Source organism: Elaeis guineensis, chromosome 15 (assembly GCF_000442705.2).
Source record: "Elaeis guineensis isolate ETL-2024a chromosome 15, EG11, whole genome shotgun sequence".
NCBI classification, from domain to species: Eukaryota; Viridiplantae; Streptophyta; class Magnoliopsida; order Arecales; family Arecaceae; genus Elaeis; species Elaeis guineensis.
In genome coordinates, this window is record NC_026007.2 from 62597482 (window position 1) to 62606419 (window position 8938).

Sequence of the window (8938 nt, forward strand, 5' to 3'; positions counted from 1 at the left end):
ATGTTAATGTTTAAAACTATTCTTATTCCATTTCAATCTATTAAAGTTTCGTTTTCAGAGCTTTTTTTCCTTGTCTTTACTGTTTTTTAAAAGAAAAAAAAAAAATCACATTATGTGGTTCTTGTAAAGTAGTGGATATTCTTCCACATGTACACTGTAAACTTACAGCTTGTAGACACATGATTTAATTTTGTTTTTCCAACATATATTGTTTCAATGGTTATGTGTTTTCAGTTCTAAAAGGAAAATATAGTGAACTGGATGGTCTTTCTTCTTATGGCTTTTGTTTTACATATTGATTAATCTGAAGGAGCATTGATAAAAAGGTTAAAACAGGGGAGGAAGGAGAAGATGAAATCTTTATATTTTTTGATTATTTTATGACCATATGTACATCGAAATATATGTGTGCAATAAAGAAAATATCAATCTTATCGGGACTATACTGTGATACCCGGCCCTAAATTTTTCCCTCCAGCATGAATCTTAGGATATTAAAAAAAAATAGAAAAAAAAATACAGCGAAGACTCCCGTAGGGAGTCTTCTTCCATGCCGATTCCGAGGAAGATTCGGCCTCCTCTCCGCTCTATAAAACTTCCCCTTCCCCTCCAAAGGATCCCATGACGAGCTCGGCCCTCCTCCTCCCTTCTTCCTCCTTTCTTCCCTGTTTCACTGATCTCTTTTTCACTGTGCTTGCTGGAAATTTGGGTCAAAGATGTCGTCAGAGTGCAAAGTAAGTCCCGATCCTACCTTCTCTCTATATTTCTCTTCTTCCCATGGTATTTGGCCTCGCCGTCGGCCACCAGCTTCGTCAGAAATCAACCACAAAGAGAAACTCCTATTTTTCTGGATATTTTTCCATGATTCCTGCCATCTGGACCTCATGGCCGACCATCCACTGTCGTCCCACCATCAGCCATTCCCTACCATCTACTATCGGACCATCAGTTGTGCCATCATACCCCATCAGAGCACCAACCCCCATCCGCATACCATCCCCTGTTCAGCCAAGAAAAGAAAGGAGAAAAAAAAAAGAAGAAGAAGAGAAGAAAAGGAAAGAAAGAAAAAAAAAAAAGGAGAAAAAGAGAAGGATTTTTCTCTCTCTTCTCTCTCTCCCCTTTTCTCTCTTATGTCTCATTCTATCTTCTCTCTTTCTCTCTCTATCTGATCTATGAACCTAAAATGATCTTTTCAACAAGATCCGAAATCACTTTGATATCCGTGCACTAGATTGGATCCCAATCCGATCCTTGCCAGAAATTCATAGCATCTAATCACTATTAATCTCTATTAAGTCATCCTAACACTATCGTGATGATCTTGATCATGGATTCCTCTTTTGAGGGATACGATGATTCTTTTTCTTTATCCACTTTCTCTTACTAAGAAGACCTAGGAACTCCAATATCAAGTTTTATCTTCCTCTTCTAGGGACTCGTGTTGATCCGATAAGAAGATCTCGAATCGCTTTGATGCCCTGATGATCTATCGAATCGATCACCTAATTAATGATCTCCTTTTATCCTTTAATTTTATTAAATTCATTGAAAAAAATTAATTATAATTTAATATTTTAAATAAGATTATCTAATTCATCTAACGAAGTCTGAAAATCTAGGATGAACAAGATAAGTGAATCTTATGCTCTTTATTTATTTTTAAATTATCATATTTTTTATATAAATAATCTGTTGATGATGAAATTATATTTTTTATAAAATAAGAATCAACATATGAGATATAAAAAGTATATTTTTTTATAATCATTGATTCCATGAATATGTTTTATGAAAATAGCATGTTTATGAAATTTAAATTTTATAATTTTCTCATATATATATATATATATATATATATATATATTTTAAGAAAAAGATATAAAGATTGTTCTCAAATAACTATGAATGAATCTCTATGAAAAAATTGACATCCGAAGCTAGTATCCATAAGAACACAAGCCTTGCCAATAGATATAAAGTTGGCATACGAAACATGAATTTTGTCGATTAAGAACAACAGTCCTGTCACGGGTATAAAGTAGAGCTGATCATGGGCCAAGCTTCGGGTCTAAACTCTATTCATTTTTAATCAGGCTTCGGATTGAGCTTATGTAACATTTGATATTTTCTGGCCCAAGCCCAGTCCATGATCAGGTCTAGTACAAAGTGACCATAGCACGAATATCTAAGAGCAACACTTTAAAACATGATATGGATATATGATAAGAATGATTTACGATTCATATATATGAAATATTCATGATTTATGCATGCATGATTGGTTTATGATTTATTTTATTATATGTTCTATGACATGCTTAATTTTATAATATCTGTATTTTCTAAACATTATATTATCATAAAAAAATTTATATTTGATCTGATAAGAAAGCATAGATTTTACTTACTGAGCTAGTGTCACTACTACAATAAGAATCTTTGGCAGCAGTTACTACGACAGCAGTTTCAAAAATCGCTGCTATAGAGCCAACGACAGCGGTTATTGCGAACCGCTGCCATAGATTGGACCTACAACAGCGGTTGGTGTAATCGCTGCTATAGGTCAAACGGTTGGTGTAACCGCTACCGTAGGTTAAACCTACGGTAGCGGTTATCACCAACCGCTACCTTAAGTTGGTAGAATATAAATTTTTTTTTCTGAATATAATATAATTTTAAAATTTAAAGTTTATCTTCACCATTCATTATCTAAATAATTATCATTAAAATATCGTTATAAAAGACCGTCTCGATCCGATAGTTCTAGCTATGTCAATCATTATAATTCGATTTCAACAGTCATGAACGACTGTATGATGATCTGATAGATAGAGACCATCAATGGATATGAAAACTTTCAACGATAATCTCGATAATATTTTTAGTACACTATCCAAATTTTATTTCAATCAGACATCATTAGCATGGTTAATTTCGCACAGGATGATTTCGACCGTTAACTGAAAAATGAATGATCAAAAGGCCAAACAGCATCTGATTATGATGATTTTTTAGATAAATAATTTTAGCTACTACTTTGATCATTTGCATGATGATAATCATAAAATTCAAACTGCATGTATATGAACCATCCATGTTAAGCAGATCTTGCAAAAGCACAAGTATAATTACTTAAGGACTTTATAAATGAGAATCAAGAAACATATAATTTTAGATCGTTCATATATGCATGTTAATCATTTTTACGATCACCACTATACAAACAATCAAAATAGTAGCAAAGATCATTTATCTAATCGGATGTCTTATAATCGGATGTCGTTTGGTCTTTTGATCACTCATTTTTTATTTTATAGTCTAAATTATTTCATACTCAATTGTTCATGATAATGATGTCCAATTAAAGTAAAATTTTGATAGTATGCTCCAAATATTATCAAGATCATCGTTGTAAATTTTCAGATCCATTGATGGTCTTTATCTATAAGATTATCACACGATCGTTCGTGACTATCGAAATTAAATTTTATTAATCGACATACCTAGGCCTATCGGATTGAGGTGGTTTTTTGTGACGATATTCTAATAATAATTATTTAGATAATGAATGATGAAGATAAATTTTAAATTTTAAAATTATACCATATTCAGAAAAAAAATTTATATTCTACCAACGGCAGCGGTTATTGCGAACCGCTGCTATAGGTTGGATCTACTGCAGCAGTCAAGGGCAACCACTGTCATAGATTGACCTACGTAGTAGTTGCCCATCAACCACTATCGTAGGTCTAACCTACGGCAGCAGTCAATGGCAACCGCTGCTGTAGGTCCAACAATGGTTGATTTTGATAGTCCCACATCGACTATGAAATAATGAATGAATGGTATATAAAGACTTAAGTTGTCAACCACCAATAGCATTGGGTTGAGCATTTCATGATGGGCCCCACCATCGCGGGCCGTCGTCATCCCACCAATCACCGTCGCGGGCCCCGCCTGCCACCATCACCTGCTGTCATTGCCCCCTCTCGTCGGTCATCGACCGTCGGCAAGCAGCCAACCAGCAACTGTCGGCAATCGTCCGACCCTCGATTGGCTATTTTGATCGATCAAAAGCTATGGCAGCGGTTTGCCAATTGCTGTCATAGATCCCTATAGTAGCGGTTGACATAACCGCTGCCATAGATTAGGCTACGCTACGGTAGTGGTTTGGCAACCACTGCCGTAGCTTAATAAAATCGCTGCCATAGGTTATCTATGGTAGCAGTTGATATAACCGCTGCCGTAGCTACATATTGACCGATAAAAGGCTACAGAAGCGGTTTGTGAACCACTGCCGTAGCTTAAAGAACAGCTGCCATAGGTTATCTATGGTAGCGATTGGCATAACCATTGCCATAGACAAAAAAATCACTATCGTAGGCTACGACGACGACCACAATGGCAGTGGTTAGACAATCGATCGTAGGCTACGACAATAGTTTTAAACCATTGCCATTGGTATTTTTTGTAATAATGTGTTGCTCATACATTTTTATTTTTTTTTTTACGGAGGAATAAAGTTAGAAATGATGGAGGATCTAGGCTTGGGGTTATGCATAGCAAGCTTGAAAATTTTGCAACTAAATCTTAATTTATTGGATGATCATGGACTTGAGGCCAATTATTTATGAATTTTAAGATATAAGTTTGATATTTAATTTTGGATTTAGATGCTCTAAATCAATCTTGATTTATGTACTTGATGAATGATAGAATTGAATCTTTTATTATAATTTATTTGTGAAGATTTTAGCTGATGATGATTGTTAGGCTTCATGTTATCGAGAGTAGCATTTCTTAGTAGCATGATCGTGTTATGTTCCAAATTTGAGGCATGACATTTTATGGTATCAGAATAATAAGTTTGATCATGGGTAGAATTTAAGTTAAGATTTATGACTCGTAGGATTGGCAAAGATGAGTATAGAATAGTTGGTTTAGATTAGAGTAGCACAGCAGAAGTATGATGGTGTACCACTTAAGAGTGGAGATATATCAAGTTTTGAGGATGAAACTTTTTTAAGAGGGATAGAATATGATATTCGGTCCTAAATTTTTTCTCTGCATGAATATTAAGGTATTAAAAAAAATAAACAAAAAAAATTCAATGAAAACTCTCATAGCGAGTCTTCTTCCATGCGAATTCATCAAAGAGGAAGCTGATTTCGGGGAGGATTCAACCTCCCCTCCACCCTATAAAACCCCCCTCCCCCTCCAAAAGATTCCATGATGAGCTCGGCCCTCGTCCTCTCTTCTTCCTCCGTTCTTCCCTATTTCACCGATCTCCCTTTCACTATGCTTGTTGGAAATTGAGGTCGAAAACACCGCCAGAGTGTAAGGTAAGTCTTGATCCCACCTCCTCTCTCTATTTCCCTCCTTTCCATAGTATTTGGCCCCACTGCTGACCACCGGCTTCATCGAAAATCAACCACAAAGAGAAACACCTATTTTTTTGGATATTTTTTCATGATTCCCACCATCTAGACCTCATTGCCAGCCATCCACTACCGCCCCACCATCGGCCATCCCCTTCCACCCACTGTCGGACCACCAGCTGTGCCACCGCACCCCATCGGAGCACCAACCCCCACCTGGATACCATCCCCTATTCGGCCAAGAAAAGAAAGAAGAAAAGAAAAGAAAAAAAGAGAAGAAAAGAAAAAAAAAAAAAGAGAGGGGCTTTTTCTCTCTCTTCTCTCTCCCTTTCTCTGTTACATCACTCCCTATCCTCTCTCTTTCTCTCTCTATTTAATCTATGAATTTAAGATGATAATCTTTTTAAAAAGATCCAAAATTGCTTTGATATCCATACACCAGGTCAGATCCTAACTCGATCCTTGTCAAAAATTCATAACATCTGATCACTATTAACCCCTATTAAATCATCCTGACATGATCTCTAATGATCTTGATCATGAATTTCTCTTTTGAAGGATACGAAGATTCTCTCTCTATTTTCTCTCTCTTCATCCATTTTCTCTCACTAAGAAGACCTACGGACTCTAGTTGTCATGCTCCGAACCCAACATTCGGATTGGGCACACGATGGCTACACTCCCTAGAACAAGTCCTAAAAAATATGTAAGGTCTATAAAATTTCTCACGATACCTCAATATCCATAAATAATAATTTTTTTCATAACACTCAGCAAAATTAACATAATTACATATTCAATTTTCTTAACCATCTAACTAGGTATCAATCACACTCTATCTATCCATCCTGTTCATCCGTGAATCCAAACCATAACTAATCATAAATATTCTGCAACTCTAAGAAAAAAAATGGAGGAAGGTGAGCTTTACAGCCCACTAAAATTTAAATTAACATCAATATAATAGTAATAGATAAAAAAATAATAATGATTATTACTCATATCAATCATATACCAAAAGATAACATGATTCAGAAAATATGCATAGTAAATATCTTTTTGGGTAATAAGCTACGTCATATCATTATCTCAAATCAATTTATATCGAATTCGATCGTATCAAGGTGCTCGGCTCTGAACTACCATGATCACATATCAGATCTGTGATAAGACAACAAAAATGGTTAGTCCTATAGACTATCACGCCACCCATACAAAGGATAACAAAGTGGCTAACCTTATGCACTACCACAATCACATTTCAGGCCCGTGGCAGGCACTAAGAAAGTAGCTAGTCCAAAGGACCACAGGTGCTCAACTCTGAATTATCACACTATGTTTCAAATCAGTGGCAGAGTCTCAAAAAGTGGCTAGTCCAAAGGACCACAAGTACTCGGCCTTAAACTACTACGGTCACATTTCAAGCCCGTGACAAGGCATCAATAAAATGGCTAGCCAAAGAACCACAAGTGCTCAACTCAAAACTACCACGATCACATTTCAAGCCCGTAATAAGGCATCAATAAAGTAGCTAACCTAGAATACCACAACACATATAGGTACACAACTTAATTACAAATTTGTTAGATATTATAATTCACAATCAAATTCTTTTGCAAAACTTGATGCGCATGATTATTAGAATTCATTCAAGTCAATATCAGTGATATGTCATACATAATTTCATATAGAATCATACATATACTTAATAAATAAGTATATAATATGTAACTATCAAAAATCACATAAATCAAAATCATCAATGCGCAAAATAATTTTTATATAAATTGATGATTAATGTCTAAGAATTCTTACCTTTACGGTTGTCAATCTAGACCGGTTAGGTTTGTGATCTAGGTGTCAAGAACCTTGCTTGATGTCTTCTTATCCAAAACATTATTCTTCTATATATTCAAATTAATATTTTAAAATAAATCAAATTAAATATCGAGAATCTTGTATCGGAGTTCACCAGGTTCCACACCTCCGCCCCTAAAATTTTCAATTCTAGAAATTTTTCTTTTTGAATTTTTCATAAATAATTAAGTAAATAATTAAATTTTAAATTTTAATTTTAATCTAGAGAAGAGAGAGAAAAAGCCTCTCTCCTTCTCTTCTTTCCTTCCCAAAACAGGGGGTTTATTCCCCCTCTTCTCCATCTCCCACGTACGGCCACAAAAGACCAGGGATAGCCACCCATGGAGGCTCCCAATGGCGGTGAAACTATGGCCCCAATGATGGCCCAAACGATGGCTGTTGCCCGTGATGATTGAGGAAAATAAAGAAAAACAGATGCCCTGTTTAAAAGTAAAATTAGCAGCTTGCCGGCTCCATATCGTGCACCAACGATGAGCAGAAGCCCGAAAAAAGAAAGAGGAAAGGAATGAAACTACCGAGGTCTAACGAGGCCAATAGAGAGGAATCCGATGGTCTTTTTCAGTGAAACTAAGAAAACTCAAAATGAAAGACTCGAGAGATTCAACGGCACTGGACGATGATTCTTTTATAAATCAAGATAGAATTCAACGGAGGGTGGAGGGCTTCTTATAAAGAAGATTTTCTAGGGATTATTGGCCTTATTTGACTCCAGTCTCTCTCCCCGATCTAATCGGACACGGAAGAAAGGAAGAAACAGAGTTCAATCGGGACTCTCTTCTTCTTTGGTTTCTTTTCCCTTTTTTGGCTTTAAGATCTGTGCGAAACAATCAGAGGATGGGTTCTCACACTAGCATCGATTTTGTCTTCCTCTTATAGGGACCCATGTTGATCCGACAAAAAAATTTCGAACCGCTTTGGTGCCATAATGGTTTATCGAACTAATCACCTGATTAATGACCTTCTTTATCATTTAATTTTATTGAATTAATTAAAAAAATTTCATTATGATTTGATATTTTAACTAGGATTATTTGATTTATCTAATAAAGTTTGAAAATCTAAGACAAACAAGATAAATAAATCTTATGCTCCTTATTTATTTTTTAATTATCATGTTTTATATATAAATAATTTATTGATGATAAAATCATATTTTTTATAAAATAAGGATCAACATATGAGATATAAAAAATATATTTTATTATGATCATTGACTCCATAAATATATTTTATAAAAATAACATATTTATGATGCTTGAATTTTATAATTTTTCAATCTATCTATATATATGTTTTAAGAAAAAGATATAAAGATTTTAAAGATTTTTAGATAGCTATGAATGAATTTTTATGGGAAGATCTACCCCTAGAGCTAATATCCATAAGAACACAGATCCTGCCAGCAGGTATAAATTGACATACGAAATAAGAATTCTATCGATTAAGAACACTGATCTTATCACAGGTAAAGTGACCATAGCACAAATATTTGAAAGCAACACTTTGAAACATGATATGGATATATGATAAAAATGATTTATGATTTATATTTACGAAATATTTATGATTTATGCATACATGATTGATTTATGACTTATTTTATTATATATCTTATAAAATGCTTAATTTTTATAATATCTATTATTTTTTAAATATTACATTATAGAAAATTTATATTTAAT